The sequence below is a fragment of the Dendrobates tinctorius genome, unplaced genomic scaffold (assembly GCF_039654945.1).
Source record: "Dendrobates tinctorius isolate UK_male_01 unplaced genomic scaffold, ASM3965494v1 ptg000138l, whole genome shotgun sequence".
In the NCBI taxonomy this organism is placed as follows: domain Eukaryota; kingdom Metazoa; phylum Chordata; class Amphibia; order Anura; family Dendrobatidae; genus Dendrobates; species Dendrobates tinctorius.
In genome coordinates this window covers 15,804,563-15,827,255 of record NW_027361806.1, presented here as the reverse complement: position 1 = coordinate 15,827,255, position 22,693 = coordinate 15,804,563, and the positions used below count along the sequence as shown (strand labels likewise).

At 43.2% G+C, this 22,693-nt stretch overlaps 1 protein-coding gene and 1 long non-coding RNA gene across 3 annotated transcripts in view; one reads left to right on the top strand and one right to left on the bottom strand.

Annotated features, from left to right (window-relative positions):
* LEPR (leptin receptor) overlaps positions 1-6,879 on the bottom strand; it is an 84,392-nt gene extending 77,513 nt beyond the window's left edge. Inside the window, exon 1 of one of the 2 annotated variants that reach the window (XM_073544704.1) lies at positions 6,604-6,879. The gene's annotated coding sequence lies outside the window, so the exon portion shown is untranslated. The remainder of the gene's footprint in view (positions 1-6,603) is intronic. The other variant, XM_073544703.1, reaches the window with a different exon arrangement.
* The window catches only part of LOC141048750 (uncharacterized), a 190,857-nt gene that overhangs the window by 114,867 nt on the left and 53,297 nt on the right, over positions 1-22,693 (top strand). The gene's annotated exons all lie outside the window — the stretch shown is intronic.

Sequence of the window (22,693 nt, the reverse complement as noted above, 5' to 3'; positions counted from 1 at the left end):
CCTTGCTGGTTTTACAGTAAAGTTATTATTTGACACAAGTGAAATGTAACATTTGCATCTCTAATGGCGGAACTGAGGCAAAACCAGGTATGATGGAGCTCATTACCATCTTGTCCTGCCAGGTCCATGCTGCACTTATTCTGCAATTAAGTGCTTGTTAGGAGATGTGTCCCCGGTTCTCCTAAAAGCTTTGTAATATTGAACCTGAGCAAATAACAGAGACCTTTCCATAACGATTAACATTCTACTAAGAGGAAGGTAAATAAGGTGAGTAAGATCTCCATGTCCGTTCTCTGATCAATTTACCGAACCTCCACTGCTATAAACGAAACAACATTTTTCGTATAAGATTTGTCGCATTTTCTAATATGTAGTGTTTTTAAAAAGTTGTGCTGCCTATTGTCACCTCTAGACGGCGATCTGTACTAGAGTCCTATGCAGGTCAATAGAAGCAACATGCAGAAATAATCAGATCTGTCCGCTAGTGGTGACAAGTAACACAACATCATAAAAAGTAGCGTCCAGGGGTAACAGGTGAAGCAGCATAGAAAAAAAAACAACAACAATGCAAAACTTCTTCATAGCTCATCCATTATATACTTCAATGGAGTGTGAGGGTTGACTCACTCCGCTGCTTCACAAGGTAGTCACAGGAACAGTTCTGGTAGTAATTCACCTACTGGTGTCTTGTAGACAGCATAAACCTTAGCAGCATTCACAAAAATAATCAGAGCCTTTCTGGCATAACGGTAAAGCAAAGATAAAGTCTATCAGAGTCCTTGTCCTGCAGACTTCACTGCAGGTAACACACACAGTGTCCTTAGCTCCTCTGGGAGCTCCTCCTCTCTCCCAAAACACCAAACAGACTGAATCACAGGTCCAGGTATGTCACATGTACTAGTCACGTGGTCATGACATCACTGCAGGTCCTGCAGGGAAAAGGGGTACGGTGAGCACCCTCCCACCCACACTGCTGATGCTCACATAAAACCGGCCCGTTGAACTCTGTACATGGCGACTCAGCACCTAGTGTGCTGGAAACACAAAAACACTCGATTTCACGACACGTACCTCCCTTCCTCTACAAAGCCAGTGACTCTGTCACAGGAGCAAAGCTGCAATACGTCTGGTAACCATAATTAGGTGTGGTGCGGTTTCTTAAAGAAAGCAGCCATGTCCTTCTAATCCTGCACAAACCCTTTAATTCTAATATCTCTTATTTCATGAGCAGAAATTAGGCAGATTTGCTGCAAATTATGAGTGCAGATTTTACATTCAAAATAAACAATGAGTACACTACAATGCAAGCAGATCTCTACGGTTATAATTTACTAAGATGGTTCAGGGTTAACGGGAACTGGACAATTGCAGACAGGTATATTTAATACAGAATATTCTGGCTCTATTCCCGGCTAGCACTTCTCAGTGCCTTTGCAGGTGATTGACAGATCTCTACCTTGTGAGTACCTAGGGAGAGACCTGTCAATCATCTGACAGTTTTCCTTTAAATTATTCAATTCTGCCTGCAGCCACCACTAGGTGGAGCTCACCGCATACATATTTATTACTGAGTTCAATGTGTGTGTTGTATGCATTGAGCTCCCCCAAGTGGTGATGGCAAACAGACAAATTATTATCATTTATCACAATGTTTCTGCATTACTCTGCACATATATTGAATCATAATGTTGTTGAATGATTCATTGTTCCTCTGCCACTGACGTGGTTAGCTAATCTTGGTGATTTTGACTTATTTTGGGTCATGTCTTTGAACTCAAGGTGATCTCATAATGACATCATCATCACATGCAAATGAAGAAGCCCATGGAAAGTTGTTGTGCTACAGTCTGTCTGAGCCCTTCTGTATAAATCACAGCGGGCTTGTAACCTGATTTTCCCTTGAATTCCAGAAAGCATCGATATCCAGGCAGATCACTGAATGAATACTCATTATTTCACAAGCAGGTGCTGCTCTATAAAACCCTCAGTTATCTGAGCTCATTAACATCTTCCTAACGAACCTTCATATAAATGACTAGATCGGATTTATAGACTGAATCCGGATTGAAAGGGGAAATAGCAACAGAGTTCATAGTCTACCACAGATACAGTGTCCTAACCACAAACTTAAATGAGGATCCAGAAATATTTGGATAACGTTTTGCTCTTGATAAACATAGTGCATTAAAGAAAAAAGGGATTTACAAATAACATTTTCCTTTTATCAGCAATGTGATGTCATGTCCAGCGGGAATGTGATGTCACGTCCAGCGGGAATGTGATGTCACGTCCAGCGTCAATGTGATGTCACGTCCAGCGGGAATGTGATGTCACGTCCAGCGGGAATGTGATGTCACGTCCAGCGGGAATGTGATGTCACGTCCAGCGGGAATGTGATGTCACGTCTAGCGGGAATGTGATGTCACGTCTAGCGGGAATGTGATGTCACGTCCAGAGGGAATGTGATGTCACGTCCAGCGGGAATGTGATGTCACGTCCAGCGGGAATGTGATGTCTTGTCCAGCGGGAATGTGACGTCGTGTCTAGCGGGAATGTGATGTCACGTCCAGCGGGAATGTGATGTGACGTCTCTTCTGTTTCTGGAGGTGTTCTTGGGTTCAGTGGGGCAGGGCATAAAATGGACTGTGATTTTGGATTGTGGGAAATATCCCTCAAGGATCATGTGATACAAGCAACATTACTACTCAACGCAGTTATATGTCTTACAGTCCCATATAATCAGTAGCAGACACAGTGAGAAGAGGCCCCTGAACAAGAACAATATATGGACCCCTTGCAGTCCAGTGACTCATCATAATGCACAATTCTACCTTCTTTGGAGATGGTGGGGGCCCCCTGACTTCTTGGGCCCCTGTGCAGCTGCACATTTTGTACCAATGGCATGTTCGCCCCTGCATATAATAATTTACACTTATTAGGTCTCGTATAGGAAAACAGATTCAGAGACAATCTGGAGGTATTGCTTCTAGTAATCAGTGAGATCCCAGCATTGATCCTTATCACTCCGGCTTAAAATTTACAAATCACCCCCAAAAACTTCACTATAAATAATAAATTAAATGGCTGCCAAGACATTAGTTACAGTGGGTATGGAAAGTATTCAGACCCCTTTAAATTTTCATTCTTTGTTTCATTGCAGCCATTTGGTAAATTCAAAAAGTTCATTTTTTTCTCATTAATGTCCACTCTGCACCCCATCTTGACTGTAAAAAAACAGAAATGTAGAAATGTTTGCAAATATATGAAAAAAGAAAAACTGAAATATCACATGGTCATCATAAGTATTCAGACCCTTTGCTCAGTATTGAGTAGAAGCACCTTTTGAGCTAGTGCAGCCATGAGTCTTCTTGGAAATGATGCCACAAGTTTTTCACCCCTGGATTTGGGGATCCTCTGCCATTCTTCCTTGCAGATCCTCTCCAGTTCCGTCAGGTTGGATGGTGAATGTTGGTGGACAGCCATTTTCAGGTCTCTCCAGAGATGCTCAATTGGGTTTAGGTCAGGGCTCTGTCTGGGTCAGTCAAGAATGGTCACAGAGTTGTTTAAAGGGGTTTGAATACTTTCCACACCCACTGTAACGACCCTAACCAAAGTCTCTCATGTCTGCAGCCAAAAGAGGTTTTGTAATACTTAAATAATGCTGGACTCATGTAAAATGCAAATAAAAAAATGACCATGGTACAAAAGGAGTATAAATAATTAACCTGTTTGTATGAGATTAGAAAAGCAGGCCACAATCAGCGCGGCCTCTAGTCCAGCAATGATGTCAATGCTGATGTGCTGCAATACGAGCCACCTCCATGTGGACATGAATGACCCTGCTTCTACAGCAGCCATATTTTTTATTCTCATGCAACACCTTTAAGCCTAAGTCTGAGCTTAGCCGATGGTGAGAGATACTTGTAGGTGCATCCTGCTAGTGTTATTATAGCCACAGCGTCTGGACCTCATATAGTGCCATTGGACTGGATTTAGAACCATAGAATAAGCCTGAAATAAGGGTTTGGAGATTGAGTTGTATGGTATAATATAAATACAGTGTATAAGCCCCGAGAATGGTATAATAGTGATACATTGTAGCCACCTATTATATTATAGTGATACATTGTATTAACAGCGAGTATAATAGTGATACCCACCTATAATATAATAGTGATACATTGTATCTAACTTTAGTATAATAGTGATACATTGTATCCACCTCTAGTATAATAGTGATACATTGTATCCACCTCTAGTATAATAGTGATACATTGTATACACCTATTACATTATAGTGATACATTGTATCCACAGTGAGTATAATAGTGATACATTGTATCTACCTTTAGTATAATAGTGATACATTGTATCCACCTCTAGCATAATAGTGATACATTGTAGCCACCTCTAGTATAATAGTGATACATTGTATCCACCTCTAGTATAATAGTGATACATTGTATCCACCTCTAGTATAATAGTGATACATTGTATCCACCTCTAGTATGATAGTGGTGCATTGTATCCACCTCTAGTATAATAGTGATGCATTGTATCCACCTCTAGTATGATAGTGATGCATTGTATCCACCTCTAGTATAATAGTGATACATTGTATCTACCTTTAGTATAATAGTGATATATTGTATCCACCTCTAGCATAATAGTGATACATTGTAGCCACCTCTAGTATGATAGTGGTGCATTGTATCCACCTCTAGTATAATAGTGATACATTGTATCCACCTCTAGTATGATAGTGGTGCATTGTATCCACCTCTAGTATAATAGTGATACATTGTAGCCACCTCTAGTATAATAGTGATACATTGTAGCCACCTCTAGTATAATAGTGATACATTGTAGCCACCTCTAGTATAATAGTGATACATTGTATCCACCTCTAGTATGATAGTGGTGCATTGTATCCACCTCTAGTATAATAGTGATGCATTGTATCCACCTCTAGTATAATAGTGATGCATTGTATCCACCTCTAGTATGATAGTGGTGCATTGTATCCACCTCTAGTATGATAGTGGTGCATTGTATCCACCTCTAGTATAATAGTGATGCATTGTATCCACCTCTAGTATGATAGTGATGCATTGTATCTACCGCTAGTATGATAGTGATACATTGTAGTCATATCTATCCAGTATGGTATAATATGGATGCAATATATCTACCTCTAGTATAATAGTGATGCATTGTATCCACCTCTAGTATAATAGTGATGCATTGTATCCACCTCTAGTATAATAGTGATACATTGTATCCACCTCTAGTATAATAGTGATGCATTGTATCCACCTCTAGTATGATAGTGGTGCATTGTATCCACCTCTAGTATGATAGTGGTGCATTGTATCCACCTCTAGTATAATAGTGATGCATTGTATCCACCTCTAGTATGATAGTGATGCATTGTATCTACCGCTAGTATGATAGTGATACATTGTAGTCATATCTATCCAGTATGGTATAATATGGATGCAATATATCTACCTCTAGTATAATATTGATACATTTTATCTACCTCTAGTAGTATAGTGATACATTGTAGCCACCTCTAGTATAATAGTGATACGTTGTATCCACCTCCAGTATGGTATAATATGGATGCAATATATCTACCTCAAGTATTCTTCCAATTATATTTCGCAATCAGTTCTCTTGGCGCTAATATAAAGTCTCCCTTACTGACTGCCTTAAAAGTTTCTGATACTTGACAACCAATCACACTGACACTCAGCACATACATATATCGTCTTGCCATCAGCAGCCATACAGTAGGATATATGTCTATAATCCATGCACACTGATAGGTGACGATACAGATTCATGACTTTATAATGATTTGGAGAGTATAACACAAACAAGTGCATATAGGAAGATGCTGGCAGTCTCCATGTGTATATGACCCTGACAACTGACAATAACATGTATGATATATATGATATTGCACTATGTATATATTGTCTGATAACAAGTGATGACAGTAAGCAATAATGTAATGTAACCACCGATCGACCAAACCGCTGCACGACCAGCTCTACCCTCGCCTACTGTATTATCACCCATCCCTTGTAGACTGTGAGCCCTCGCGGGCAGGGTCCTCTCTCCTCCTGTACCAGTTATGATTTGTATTGTTTAAGATTATTGTACTTGTTTTTATGTATACCCCTCCTTACCTGTAAAGCGCCATGAAATAAATGGCGCTATAACAATAAATAATAATAATAATAATAATGACAAGTTTATATGCTGACATTGAAAGCTGTTATTACCTAAATATAATGACATATGATTACTGCAAATCTCGCAAAGTTAATATAAGGAATATTATTAATACTGACATATAAAAATGTGCAATTGTTAAGATTTCCTGATAAACTCTTATTAAAGTATAATTATTGACAATGTCGCAGAGCTGCGTTTGTCATTTATCTTTTTAGGGCTGCAGATAGCTTCCAAGGTTAATACAACAGATAACACCTGGAGTTGTGCCAAATGGCAAATTCAGCTCTGCAACATCTGGCAAAGTGCAAGTGGACAGTAATAAAGTGTGAGATAGTGATGCAGAATATTGTACATTACCAGCGCAGCTGCAGCAGTGTTGGGTCAGTGTGTGGAGTAGTCACAGGCTTCTCCAGCTTTGTGTGCAGTTGCAGATCCTGGATGTGGGTATGTGAGCTCTCATCCCCCCTAGAAGAGCCAGCCCAGCTCCCACACATACACAGGGGAGGGCAGGGGCTGACATATGCTGAGGACTGCAAAGCTGAATCACAGAGCTGTTCATTGAAGGGTGAAGTGAGCAGGCAGAGATGCCATCCAGACACCAGGGACAGCTGGATCCATCAGGATCTCTTATTCATCCGGGAGCCACAAGGGAGTACGAAAGAACAAATCTTATCAAAGTAATTACCAAAAGCTGCAATGTGCCAATCACACCGTAGACTAGAGGCGATTAAACGTGCCCTAGCGCACTAACGGGCTAATGGCCCTATATGATATATCAAGTGCGCATCCTATAAATCCAGTATGTGAAGGGCGTGTGGTCTACTGTTCAGTTCTTCTAACCTTAGTAATTCTGAGAATCGAAGGTCGATCTTTGACCCCCAAAATATATACAGAATTAATACAGATGCCAGTAGCCGTATCAGATCCGATTTTTCCATGTGTTAATTCTTACTATTAGTTTTTCTCATATGACAAAAACCAATGAGGAAGGTCAAACTTCTAGCCGGCGCGTGATTATGAATTTTCCAGGGTCAATAGCAAGACAATGGGGCAACGTACAGCAATACAAGATGCATATTCTGAAAGGGCCGCCCAAGCCCTATTTCAGAATACTATCAGTATGGTACCCAAAAATCACCTGACAGATTCTGTCTGAAACCCCCCCACACACACACAAAGAACAGCAAAATAAACAGCAAAAGGTGCTGCACAGGAATCCGAACAAAAGTGCAAGCTACAGCACGAGGAAAATCACTAGCAGCAGCAAAAGTAGCAGCATAGGAAAAAATGCAAGGATTAACACAGAGAGGTGCAATTACAGTCATTATTGATCAGTTATAGCTAAATCTATAAAATCACAATCCCATTAAACAAATTACAAAGCCCCCTAATAAACCAATAATGAACGGGAGATCCTCCTGTTTAAAGTCAGTAGCTCCACTTTAAGCGCCGTCATCACTGGAGTATTATGAGAATCAATATCTATTCATTATAGAGGCAGTGACGCCGGGTAATTGAATGCACTTATTTCACTTATGTGTTTAGAATTTATGGGTGCAGTGGCTACAGTCGTTGCACTAATATTCTTACTGTATGTCTGAGTGACCGACGGAGAAGAGTCAGGATGGATCTTGGGAATCTATTGGAGCACCATGGCCCTGTGCTCAACTATTTCACACCCTCACATTACTTTTTGACTTCAAGGTCTCTTTGGTTAGGACAGTCCCGTTATAGTGAAGATCCCAGAGTGAAATGCCCAGAGATCAACTGTAATCTGTGACTGACTCTGGCAGTAAATGTTCTGTATGTCATGAAGCATTAGACAGTTCCCCTTGTTATCAATGTAGCGTGCCCTAAAAATGCACTTGTTCAGACTGGCCTATCGCCTCAACTCATTAACCTAAATACCCCTGTGTGGCTCATTCAACATTTTTTACCATAACCAGGTTCCACGCATTATGTTCTCTCACGCTTTTTGCATTTAATAGCTCTCTGTGTCTGTACTGTTACATATTTAGACTGTTAAACTGGTTCATGCAGCAACAGGAACACCCGATTCTTACACTATGGCTGCTCCAAACAATAAAAGCAATTGTTACCATCCACCTTTCGTGTCTCCCCTTTTCCTTATAGATTGTAAGCTTGCGAGCAGGGCCCTCATTCCTCATGGTATCTGTTTTGATCTATGTGTCTATTGTTATGCTGTAATGTCTATTGTCTGTAGAAGTCCCCTCTATAATGTAAAGTGCTGCGGAATATGTTGGCGCTATAGAAATAAAATTATTACTATTATTATTAGTGTATGGTAGTGCTGGTCCTCTAGAGTGAGCAACTCTCCATGTAGCTAACCTACCTAATGTTAGGAACGGCGGAACGCACGAAATAAAATAATAATAAAGTGCCTTTGCCGCTCGGGGTCCACCGTGCAGTAGGTGGTATAACTGCTGCTAAGTGGTGGCAGACAAGCAATATGGCGGTATGATGCACACGGGTTAAACTTCACCTGGAGTGCGCAGAGCGGCCTCTGTTCACACACAGAGGTGCCGCAACAAAAAAACATACAAAACGCTGAACCTGTTGGTGACACAGGCTTCAGGTAGATGCACACACGGTATCTGGTCACAGGAGCAGGACCCAAGACAGAGGAGCTGCGTCCCTCTAGACCTACCGTGTGTGTGACGTCGCTGCTGCGAACGCCAAGGAGGGCTGCAACTGCAGCGCGGCGTAGGACACTGCCGCTCGACGACAAAGCCAGATAGCAAGTGCGATGTCGGACGCTAGCGTAGCGGTGCGGTGAGCACAGTGGCTTAAGGCTTGCCACTGACTGGCGCTGACTACTAAACTAATTCCCTATCACCATGCGTAATATTAGAGGGAAGGGGTTTCAAATGAGTCAGTCACCAGTCATACATCCGTCACCATTCACACATAGCAAGTATAGTCTATACTAGCGCATGGCGGAACAGCCATGCGCGCCTTTTATAGCAGCCGGGACCTTCTGCACGCTTCCAGCTCTCTGAGATGGACCAGTGAGAACTGGAGCGGCACCTGAGCACATGACTCCCGATCTCCAATGGGAGATCGTCCCATGAGCATGCCCAGTAAGAGGACAGAAGGACTTAGCCTCAGGAGAGATTTGCTGCAAGGCAATCTCCTCTGCAATCTCCTCTGCAGTGGAAAAATAGGAGGAGACTGCAGAATGTAAGGATCTGGATCCCAGCTGAGTAAACGCAGAAATCCGACTCCTAACACCTAAAACACGACGATACTTGAAGGGGCACTCACAACACAGCCACCATTAACTCAAAATGGGCTAACATGGTATAAAAAAAAAAACAGATTTATTTTTTTTTTAGTTAGGCCCTGTTCAGACTGCATCGCTGCAGTGCATTTGGGAATTCCATCTGACCTCCTAACAAACAGGGTTAAGACAAACCTTCGATGGAGCCACAGCCTAACATGACACTAACGAAGTTCAAATGAACTCATATTGTGCTGTTCCTGAAAGTGTTTGTCATATTAAACATGCACAGAAATGTGGACTGAAATGACAGACATGAGCAGGAAAAAAAACACCAAGGAAGTTCATTTGAACTCCATTAGTGTCATGGCAGCCTATGGCTCTGTCGGGGGTTTGTCTCAATCCTCAATCTATAGGGAATAAGATGGAATCTTCAAAACACTGAAAAAAAAAAAAAGCAGTATGAATAGGGCCTAAAGCAGACATGCTCTATATCACTATTATTTCTGTTTATCACCCCTTACAACAATATTTGGACAGGTCTACAATGTGAACTTCTCATATACGTCCATGACATTTCTTCTCTGTTTCCAACCCTCCCACCCTCCTTCCTTTCATTTTCCCTTCTTTATTTTTTTTTTTCTTTCTTCATTCCAACTTCCCTTATTCTCTTCCTCCCTCCATTCCTTCTTTATTTTCAACCTCACTCCCCTTCTTTTCCTCATTACTTCTATCTTCCATTTTTTGCTCACTTTTTTCTCCTTTATCCCTCCTGTCCTTCCATTTCCTTCCACCATCTCATCCTTTATTCCATACTTTCTTCTATCCTTCTTCCCTCCCGTCCTCTCTCCCATCTCTTGTTCCTTCCTATCTATCTTACTTTCCTCCTTCTTTCTATCCTTTTTCCCTCCCTTTGTAATATCTCTGTAATGGATTTCCTTCTTCCCTTTCCCCTCCTTCATTTTTTGATCCCTTCCATTCTTCCTTCATATTTCCCTTACTAGCCCCTTTCATCCGTACTACTTCCTTCCTTCTTCTTTTCCTCGCTCCTTTTTTCTCTCCCTACCTCCTCCTTCATTCCATTCTTCCATTCATCAATCCATTATCGGTGGGCTTCGGTCAACAAATTCTGCAATGTAAACTTTTCATATACATCCATGACATTTCTTCTCCATTTACAAACCTTAACCCATCCACCTTCCTTTGATCTTTCCCTTCATTATTAATTCTTCTTTTTTTTTTCTTCCTTCCAACTTCCTTTATTCTCTTCCTCTCTCCCTCCATTCCTTCTTAATTGTCAACCTCACTCCCCTTCTGTTCCTCATTCCTTCTATCTTCCATTTTTCTCACTTATTTTTCCTTTCTCCCTTCTCTCCTTCCATTCCCTTCCGCCATTCCATCCTTTATTTCATACTTTCTTCTTTCCATCTTCTCTCCCTTCCCTTCTTCCTTCCTAATGTCCTTCCTTCTATAATTTTTTCCTTCTCTTTGTAATATCTCTGTCCCTGATTTCGCTCTTCCCTTTCCCCTCCTTCTTTTTTCGATCCCTTAAATTCTTCATTCATACCTCCCTTCCTAGTTCCTTTTATCCATTCTTCTTCCTTCCTCCAATCCTTCCTTTCTTTCTTCCTTCCTACCTACTTCCATTTTTTCTTTGTTCTTCATCCCTCCAGTCCTTCCTTCCTTCTTTCCTACCTTCCAGCAATCAACCCATCCATCTATTCATCCATCCATGTTTCTTTCCTCCCTCCAAAGATCATTTATTTTTCCCTCCCTTCCTTCTTTCCTTCCTACCTGGAAATGAGAATGTACACTCTGCAGTAAATTTTAATATGAAGCTGAATATTTTAAACCTGGAAATACAGGAGATCTCATGTAACACAGACATCAGGATTTGCTGCTGCTGCCCTTGAGATGTTCAGAATAACAGATAATAGCCGGTATGAATATCCAATATTTATTGTGTTCTGTTACCTGGGACATTATGTACAGAGTTGCATTATGCAAACATTTCAATTTGGTCTACTTTTGATCTTAATGGGGCTAATGTTATAATAATCTGCTCTTTGCTGCATTGTTACTGGACACAACAGTTACTTTCAAATTTTAAAATATGTTTTTTTAAGTGAATTATTAATTTTATGTCTCAAAAGTGATTTATTTCTTACTGATGATCATTATGAAAAAGAACATGACTGCTCATTTTATGTTTTTCTGGGAGCTGGAGAACAATGCTTATTAACACACACGGTGGGGAATTTTCCTGACTTTTCTAGTATTTGCCCATTTTTCTCCTCTCATGTTGCACCCTGGGTATTCTGACTATTGTACAAACTGTCTCTTTTTCATATGTTTCCTTTTCTTGTTACCAAAATTTTACAAACATCATAATTTCCTGTTAAATAACAGAACTTCAAAATATCGAGTCCTGCTGCTACAGAACAGGATACGGGTCTCGGCTTGAGCGGAATTCAGTAATTCCAGTAACTTTGTGTAACAGAACAATAGTCATAACTATATCAATATAAAGGTATAATGACTGACAAAAGTAATGTTATAAAACTGACTTTCAGAATTCTCCGTAAAGCTGAATCTTGGGAAAAATACGGTTCAAACACGTACCGATGGAAAACAACGTCATAGAATAATCTGAGTGGATAATAATGTTACTGAAGATTATGGACAATAATGTCACAGAACAGTCTGAGTGGATTATAAAGTGACAGATTCTGGTAGGAAAATTACGTTACATAAGATTCTGGGTGGATAATGAGGTCACAGAAGTGTCTGAGTGGATAATGAGGTCACAGAACATTCTGAGTAGATAAGTGATGTCATAGAGTATTCTGAGTCGATAATAATATCCCAAAGGATTCTCCGTGTATAATGATGTCACTGAAGATTCTATCCAGGGACATTTATAGGGAAGTGGGGAAAATAACCAAATGATTTAGTCGCAGGGCACAGTCAAAGGTCGTATAAATCTGAGCGGGATCGGAACGCAGTGCAAGGACTGGCCGGCCGCTATGCCGACCTGAGAGTGACAACTGCATAGAAATACATGAAGCTGTCACATTTGAGTAGAGAGGGCCGCCGGCCAGTCCAGGCCCTAGGTTCCGATCCTGCTCTGATATGTACAACCGTCTGACTGCGCCCTAAAAGATATTAACGCCAGATATACTGATGATATCATTGCAGCTATAGGGTGTTGCGATTAAAAACTAACTAGCATTTTAGCTGGCAACTTAAAGGGAATCTGTCACCCCATTTTTCAAGTATCAGTTGCCAGCACCGCCATCAGGGGCTTATCTACAGCATTCTGTAATGCTGTAGATAAGCCCCCGATGTAACCTGAAAGATAAGAAAAATGAGTTAGATTATACTCACCCTGGTGTTCGGTCTGGTCCGATGGGTGTCGCCGTCCGGTCCAGCGCCTCCCATCTTCTAACGGTGATGTCCTCTTCTTTGCTGCCTGTCGTGGCTCCTGAGCAGTCGCAATGCTCTGCCCTGTTGAGGGCAGAGCAGAGTCCTGCAGTGCGCAGGCATCGGGAGAGGTCCGGCGCCTGCACACTGCAGTATTCTGCTCTGCCCTGAACAGGGCAGAGCAGTGCGCCTGCGCAGAAGCCACGACAGGCAGCAAAGAAGAGGACGTCACTGTTAGAAGGGAGGCGCCGGGCCGTGACACCCATCGGACCGGACCGAACCACCCCCCCCGGTGAGTATAATATAACTCATTTTTCTTATCTTTCAGGTTACATCGGGGGCTTATCTACAGCATTACAGAATGCTGTAGATAAGCCCCTGATGGCGGTGCCGGCAGCTGATACTCGAAAAATGGGGTGACAGATTCCCTTTAAAAACATAAAAACTCTACCCCAGCAGTATGTCTTCCTGTGCTCTGTGTGAGCATCTGATACCCAGAGTATGGGCATAGAAATACTCAGAAAGTAATGTGCTGCCTCCTACAGGCCATCAGTTTATTACCCAAAATATTTTTAATGAACCCCACTGGAGAAGTTTGTTTGTGTATTAGAATAAGTCTGTCTCATATATGGAAAGTTTCTTATTGTACAGGGAGTCACTCAGGAATGCCGGATATATTTCTTTAGCCTTTTGGGATACTTTTTAGTTTTCTAACACAAATCACTTTGCAGCTGTGAACAGTCAGCCGGTCTATGATGTTATAAGGAAATAACAAAAGACTTACTGTCACTTCCAAAAGGAAAACTGGTGTATATAGGTGCAAGCTAAGAGTAGTCATCTCTATACATAGCAAAGTTGCACTCTGTAACGCTATAGCATGTAAATATGAAAAATATAACATATGAATAGCATTACTGCTCTAGATAATAAGAAAAAGTGGAGTTACTTAGCACATAATTTGACCAATTCATGCAACCAACGACAAGATGATCTCCGGTTGTTGGGAACATGCCTAATCCTCTGGTAGGCTGAAGCCTGCATTTATGGGTAGGTAGGATCCTGCTGCAATTAAAACTGCCACCGGCTGGTGGGTGGAGTGACTGGTCAGAGAGCCAATATACAAAATAAAACATTTGCATATTGGCTCTCTGGCCAGGCAAGTGGAGGTTTTATCTGCAGCAGGTTCCTACCTACCCATAAATTCAGGCTTCAGCCTAGGAGAGGATTCACATTAGATAGGTTCCCAGCAATTTGAGATCACCTTGTCGTTGGCTGCTTGAATTGGCCAAATTATGTGCTAAGTATCTCCACTTTTTCTTATTATCTAGAGCAGTAATGCAATTCAAATGTCATACTATTCATATTTCCATGCTATAGTATTACAGAGTGCAATCTTATTTGTTTGTTATGATGTTAAAAGCGTCCACTATTATGTAACATTCCCTCTCACATGAAGGAGCGGACACAAACCTTGTATTTGTATTCATTTTGATGGAATTAGCAACATTTTAATTTTATGCATTGCTGCCGGATGAGTCACTTGGTCTTTTGTGGAATAACGCTACATTCCTGTATATTAGTCCAAGTTTTGGTCCATTGCGTGATGTGCTTTTTAAGGTTGTTTGTTTTTCATATAATGTTTGTCAGGTCTGGACTATATTTTATACAACTGATGGATTTGTTACAATGTACTAGTATTACATGTACATCGCAGATCCATCCACAGGAGTATGGTGCTGCATGTGGTGCCGAAAAACGTGTTTATGAAATCAGAGGCATATACAGGTATAGTACAATCCCATAGTAGTCAATGGGTGCCTTATTACAGCTCTATACAGAGGACGTAGTGTGTGTATATATATAAGGCCGTATGCAAGATGTCAATCTGAAGTCCAAAACAAGAGTATCAGGATCCTGACAGCGCCGGAGTACAGCCTCCACTGAGCAGGGACTCACCCGCACTGTAGGGACCCCTGGGGACCAGGACAGCCAGAAAGTATAGGTGCACAGGACCTGAATGATGAAGTTTAGCAAGCTGGCACGGGACCTACGGTCATGTGACTGCAAGGGGCGGGGCTTAGCGTCCTGCTTTCAGAGAAGACAGAAAACTCAGAGTCGGGCAAAACGGAGGTCATTCACAGTACAGACAGCGAGGTACAGGAGGGATAAACAGACGGGAGGTCAGACAAAGCCAAAGGTCATACACAAGAGGGCGACGCGGTACCAAGGGGACGAGCAGAGAGAAGTCGGGTCACAAGCAGAGAGTCATACACGAGAGGTAGCGCAGTACAAGAGGGACAGGCAGAACTCGAAACAGGGACAGAACCGGATCAAAACCAAACAAGCAAGCAAGATATCAGGCACAAGGCACACGTCCGCACAAGGTCAACTAACTCAGCCGAGGGCAGGAGTATAACTGACACCGGACCTAGGTCAAGTGAGCATTAAGTAGCCGCCCTCTGCCAGGGAGAGGCGGAACAATAAACCCCCAGTCAGGCCAGGACGGGCCAAAGCGAAACCCCGTCCTGGATCATGACAAAGAGAGATTTCTGCTGCTCTTGTGCTTTGCTCACAGATTTTCTTTATACAAAATGTAACAAGCTGTAGCTGTGTAATCAGGAATTGGGAAAAGATACGTTTCCGCTTCTAAATTAATTTATCTGACAGCGAGCAGAGGTATTTTAAATGGAGGGTCATTAAAACGCTATTATAATATATTAGAATGTTGAAGAAAGGTGAAGAACTCCTAGTTATACTGTTATTATAAGGTAATTCTAGTTGCTGATGATGAAATGTTTGTTGTGATGTTTACTTACATTGCTACATTATTTTTCTTCTTTTAAAGGGAATCTGTCAGCCGGATTTTACATCCAAACTATTTCTATTGTGTATGTAGCTCTTGAATGCAGTATTATAGAGGCTTCCTCTCTGACTATCCACCTTTTTAACCCCACCCCTACTCCCCAGACCCCTCCCGAATAAACAGACAGACCACCTTTGGATTAATTTGGCCAAACAAACATTCCAATAACGAATAACTTGAAGGTTTGGAGATTCTTGGCGCTCCAAAATAAAACATTCTGCATTATCCCCATCCACGACTACAGCCTCGGAGGCACCTCTGTTGCTGGAAAACCATTTCAATATCACTGACTCACAGGGACCCCACCCTAATGAGTCCTATAATCCACCAGGCAATTAACCAAATTCCAAACATAATGGGAAGGTTACCATGATCAGATGTATAACCCCACCCCTCCACAATTTTGCAACTAACTCCAAGAACCCCCCCATACTTTAGTCCAATAAACTCAAGTTTACTTACTACCAAGAAGGCGCAATTTCGGAAGGGTGGGACCTTTCACAGTGGTGCCTAAGTGCTGTTTAGCGGCCCCCCCCAATCCACAACTTTACATATGCCCGTTTTTTCTGCCACCCCACCCCCACTTTTACCACCCCTTAAACTTTTGACCCCACAAAACAGCAAGATTAAACTTGTCACTTTGCTTAGCCTCTGCTTGCCCTACAGGGTCACTAAGCTCATGGCTATGCTGGGGCTTTCTATTTCCTTTCAAGGATAAGTCCAGCAATATTATTACATGGCCAGTGCGTCCTCTGTTACTGAGAAATCAATGTTTAAAATAATATACAAATGAGGCTGAAGAGCTATGATAGATCCGAAGCCTCTGTCACTCCATCTCTATTCCCTCTACTTGTTTGTAAAGCTTTTGCCTTTAGCACAAGGGTGTAATTGTTCTTCCTGCAGTTGGTGAGACTGATAGCAGCCAAGGTTGGAAGTACCGAGATTTCATACTCGATGCTGAGCAAATCAAAATGTTCTGAAAATGTTGTTTCCATTTTTTCATCATTTGCATATCAGTAACTTGTCTTATCGATGCTGTGATTTAACTAAGTACATGATTTTTCCTTCTTAATGTTGCCATCTTAATGTTGAAGAGCGTACATATATTTAATTACACGCATGTGAACAGCAATTTTTTGGACAATGCATTACAGTATGAAGTCCTAATCTACATGAACCGCAACATAAATATGTGACCATTTTTATACAATGTTTCAACTACAGGAACTTTTTCCCTTGACCGTCTTCCAATGACAGTGGGTAATGTGGTTGTGTCCTTTCCATAAACTTTTGAGAAATAATTGAATGTCATGTGATTTACAGAATAAAAGGTGAAGATTTAAGTTTTATCTAGAAGTTTACTAACTTACATCTGGTAAAGAAATGGGGTGAATCAGAGCCTGCAGATGGTGGGGGTTAGAATCTCCCTACACGACTGACTCATCCTCCATAGTGATGCACATACAATGGATGTGGCTGAATGTGTGCCGCCTTTCACTTCTATTCATCTCCTTTCTACGTATTGTGTCTGCACCGCTGCACTGTCTCATGGTCGTCCTCACTCCTTCTAAGGACTGAACAGAACATTTTGTGGATTTTATCTCTTCATCGTCAAACGGTCTCCAAATTTATAAGAGAACTTTTATCATCAACCTTGTCTGGCTGATCTCAGTAGATCTAGATGACGATCTAGATGACTGGTAATAAGTGAATGAGCAGCAATCACTGGTCTATAAAACATGTGAATACACAGATCAGCCAAAACATTCCACCCACCGATGGGAAAAGTGATTAACATTGATTATCTGGTGATGATGGCGCCTGTCAGGGGTGCGACATATTAGGTGGCAAGTAAAAGTCAGGTCTTCAAATTGATGAGTTAGAAGCAATAAAATTGGGCAAACTCTGAGTGACTCTAACAAGGGACAAATTGTAATGTCTGGACCGGACGACTGACCAGAGCATCCAGTATACAGGAGATCTCATCGATGTTCCTGATATACGTCAGCTCTTGTGGGATGTTCTTATTATATCGTTAGACTTGTGGGGTGTACCCAGTATGTAGCAGGTGCTGTGGGATGCTCCCAGTATATAGTAGAGCTAGTGAGGTGTTCAAGTAAACAGCAGATGGGGTGTTCCTAGCATACTGCAGGTCCTGCGGGGTGTTCCTGAAATGTGGTGGGTGTTGTGGCATCTTCCTGGTATATGGTGGTTGTTGTGGAGTATTCCTGGTATATGGTGGGTGTTGTAGGGTATTCATGGTATATGATGGGTCCTGTAGGGTGTTCCTGATATACGGCGGGTCTTTTGGGGTGTTCCTTGAATACGGTGAGTCTTGTGGGGTGTTTGTTGTATATGGTGAGTGTTGTGAGGTGTTCGTGGTATACGATGGGTCTTGTAGGGTGTTCCTGATATATGGTGGGTCTTGTGGGGGTGTTTCCGGTACATAGTGGGTCTTGTGGGGTGTTCCTGGTATAGAGTGGGTCTTGTGGGGTGTTCCCGGTATACAGAGGGTCTTTTGGGGTATTCTAGTATATGATGGGTCTTGTGAGGTGTTCCTGGTATACAGTGGGTCTTGTGGGGTGTTCCTGGTATAGTTGGTCTTGTAGGGTGTTCCTGGTATACAGTGGGTCTTGTAGGGTGTTCCTGGTATACAGTGAGTCTTGTGGGGCGATCCTGGTATACAGTGGGTCTTGTGGGGTGTTCCCGGTATACAGTGGATCTTGTGAGGTGTTTATGGTATACAGTGTGTCTTCTGGGGTGTTCCCGGTATACAGCGGGTCTTTTGGGGTATTCTGGTATATGATGGGTCTTGTGGGGTGTTCCTAATATACGGTGGGTCTTGTGGGGTGTTCACGGTATACAGTGGGTCTTGTAGGGTGTTTCCAGGATACAGTGGGTCTTGTAGGGTGTTCCTGGTATATAGTGGGTCTTGTAGGGAGTTAATGGTATACAGTGGGTCTTGTGGGGTGTTTCTGGTATACAGTGGTCTTGGGTGTTTCCAGTATACATTGGGTCTTGTGGGGTGTTCCCGGTATACAGTGGGTCTTGTGGGGTGTTCCTAATATACAGTGGGTCTTGTAGGGTGTTCCCAGTATACAGTGGGTCTTGTGGGGTGTTACTGGTATATAGTGGGTCTTGTAGGGTGTTCCCGGTATACAGTGGGTCTTGTTGGGTGTTCCCGGTATACAGTGGGTCTTGTTGGGTGTTCCTTGTATACAGTGGGTTTTGTGCAGTGTTCTGCTATATGGTGGGTCTTGTAGGGTGTTACTGGTATGTAGTGGTTACTGCTTACCAAAAATGGTCCAAGGTAGAACAATTGGTGAACCAGCGACCGGGTGATGGGCGCCCAAGGATCGTTAATGTGTATGGGGAGTGAAGACTTGCTGTCCGATCCAACACCACAGGAGAGCGACATGAGCAGAAATTGCTGAAAAAGTTATAATGTTCTGCTAGAAAATGGCAGTGCCCTTTATAATGGTAATCTGTCAGAATGTTTTTTCTACACCATCTGAGAGCAGACACACAGGCTGAGATTTATATAGTAGAAACAGCAGTCTCCCAGCAACACAGAGTATTTCAGGAGATAACAGTGTTGCTCTTACTGCAGTGATCTGCCTAATCATGTGATAATGGCATGGAGGACTGGGCTGGCATTGATGGGGTGGGGAATGGGGATGTATAGCAAAAAATGCGACTTTAGATGTGTCATGTCCCATAGTGATCTTCTGGCTCTTTCCTCCAGGGCGCTGTTTCTATGTCTCCAATATCTGCAGCTGTAGACTCACAGCTGTTGTCTTGTGTCTGCCAAGAATACAGAAGTCAAGAGTAGCAGCAAATCCTGCGTACATGACACTCATTCGCATGCAGATTATTCACACAAAATGCTGAGTAAAACCCAAGAAATGAAGACCAATCCTCATAAATACCGAGCAGGGAGTGTGAGCGACGTCACTGCTCCTCTGATAGTCATAGATTTCATCATCGGTGGACACAGACAAAACAGGCTGGCGTGCAGGAGCAATACATTGGACCATTGCAGTCCCAATAATTCATCAGAATACAAATTATACCTGCTTTGGACCTGGATTTGTCCCCCTAACCTCTTGGATCCCTGTGCGACTGCAGAGGTTGCAAAATATGAGACCCAGGGGCAGATCTACCATTGGTGCAAAGCCGACTCCTTTCATAGAAATTATTTAGTGATGTGTCCTCTTTATCCCTGGTGTCCAGTGGTTGAGTTGCCTGGTCCCTGGTGTCTAATAGTTACAAATCACATACCATAGAAGAGAAAAAGCAGGACAAAGACACAGCTGTATGACCTCGGGTTAATGAAGCTGTACACACATCAGGGAATACGGGTGCCACTTCCAAGGAAAATAGTCTGTATATCCGTAGAGAAGAAAGTGGCTAGGCACATACCGTCCCGTGCAAAATAATCCTTTATTGTGGCATCAAGTTACCAACAGCAGGCAGATAAAACTGGGTCGCCCTCCCAGGGCCGTGGGGTTACTCGGTACCGGGCCGTTGTGTCCGAGGGATGTGTCACAGCAGCGGCGACCCGGTTTGTGGCCCTGGGCGCCCAAGTCAAGGGTGGTTTGTGGTAGTTAATGGAATAGTTTGTGACGCCACCTGTGGTGTTTGGCAAGGGAGGTGTTAAGCCGACGCTGCATGCAGATCCGCTGGGACTGATGGTGTGGTGCAGCAAAGATGGTGTAGCTCCCCACAGGTGGAGCTGTAGTCCCAGGGCAGTGTAGATGCTATGGATGAGGAGAGGCGCAAGATGGTATGGATGCTGGTACCCAGATGTAGCGGTGCTGAAGGTGTTAGCGCACAAATGAATGGAGGACACCAGAGCTGCAGTTTCAAAGCTTTACTCACAGTTCATGGTACACACTGGTGCCCGCCTCCGTGCCATGTCCTCCGGGGTAAAGACTCAACCAACCTCCCGGGCAAGTCAGGGCTCTCCTCTCCAACACTCCGCCAACATGTACCTTCCTGAACGACTCCGCCAATGCGCCTTGTGGTGTGAAGCACTCCAGTACTTAGTAACCCTGGAATGCCTCCTAAGAGATGTTCCTAGAACTCTACTTGCACGGCAGACAGCTGTAGCCTGCTTCGGGGACGCCTCGCTCCCGGCTCTCTATCTGTGTTGCTGTTGTGCCTCAAGTCTTGGATGGGAGTAATGCGTTTACAGCCAACTACTCCACCGGTGTCTGCTGCAGAACCATAAGTGTCCATACAACCTCGGGGACCGGGTCCCGGCCTTGCGCTGAGAACCTATAGGCAGGGTTCCTCTTCCAACCCACGTCTCCTCTCTGTTCTCTACTCCTTCTTTCCGTACTTGACTCTCTTTCTTATGGAAACTTAGGTTACAGTTCTACGTCTTTCTACCTTCCTTACTTTCCCGTGCCAGCTGGCTCAGGTCACTGAGGCAGCTGCAGCACTCCTTCCTCCATCCCTTCTTCCAGGGATCCTCACTCCTCTCGGAGTGACTTCCTACTCCGCCGACCTTCTGTCAGACTGAACCCGTAATTCTAAACCTTCCCAATCTTTTATATGGATCTAAACTCCACCCACCTCCCAACACATCCAGTGTTTCAAGCAGGGAACCACCAGAGGTGCTCTGCTACTCTCTAAGCACTGAGCCGCAATGTGGTTGTGCAGAACTACCCTGTTGTGTGGGGTGCGAGTGTTGGAGTGTGGAAAGGAGCTCCCAACTTACCCAGACGGTGGGGCACCACACCTTAGGAGAAGGTGCAGTACCTCTGTGGCGACTGAGCCTCAGGGGCACCACAAAACCATGGAGCAAATACAGACGACGATCGTTTCACGCTTACATTGCGCTTCAACAGGTCATCTTGTTTTATCTGCCTGCTGTTGGTAACTTGATGCCACAATAAAGGATTATTTTGTATGGGACGGTATGTGCCTATCCACTTTCTTCTCTATGGGTGTCCAATAGTTAATTTACTCCATCCTGCAGTGATTGGTTTAGTGTATCAGTATGTAGTTGTTTCCCTTGCTTCTGTTGACCAGTGGTTAGTTTACCAATCCCTTGGCATGTTATTCTCTGGTGTCCAGTGGTTGTGTGCAGAGTTGGCACCCGACAATGCTGGGCAAGTGCTGGGGCCCACTGCACCTGTGGGGCCCACTTTGCCTTGTGTACATATAAAGGTCAGCCAGGGCCGTAGTTATGGCTGAGTTCATCGGGCCTTGTGTGCCCTGGCCTTCCAATACATAAAAATCACGCTCTATGGTCAGCTTACTTGCCTTTCTATCCCCTGCGTCATCAGGGTCTATTCTTCATTCTTTATGGTCACCTCCAGCCGCTTCTGAATAAACAGAGACACAGTCCAGGTGCAACTCAAAACGTAAAACTTTACTTTCATGACTTTGCAGCACATCCAGATTCGTTACAACATTTTTGACAGCTGAGGCCTGTTTCACACTTCCGTTCGTCACCATCAGTTAAATCCGCCGTTTTGCAAAAAAAACGGATCCGCTATTTCCCTTTGCGGATCCGTTTTTTTCCCCATTGACTTGCATTGTGGGCTGATTTTGACTGATGATCGTCCGTTGCGTCCGTGTTTGTGCGGATCCGCGAGAATTTTGGCGTCCGCCGAGATCACCGAACGGAGCCTGTAACATTTTTTTGCTTCACGGATCCGCATTTTCCCTTTTTAACCCTGAATCTTCTCTGGCTGCTGGAAGAATCTCTCTCTCTCTTCCAGGCGCGGTTCCTTTAAATTTTTACCATCGGCGGATCCGTACATCCGCTGTCCCCCATTTCTGTCAGTAGGCCTGCGGATCCGTTTTCCGCTATTTTGGCGGATTTAGACTAACAGAAAAAACTGAAATGTGAAACAGGCCTTACACATTACTTCATCTTTCCCTGCACGTTCCTTGGTTGTACCATT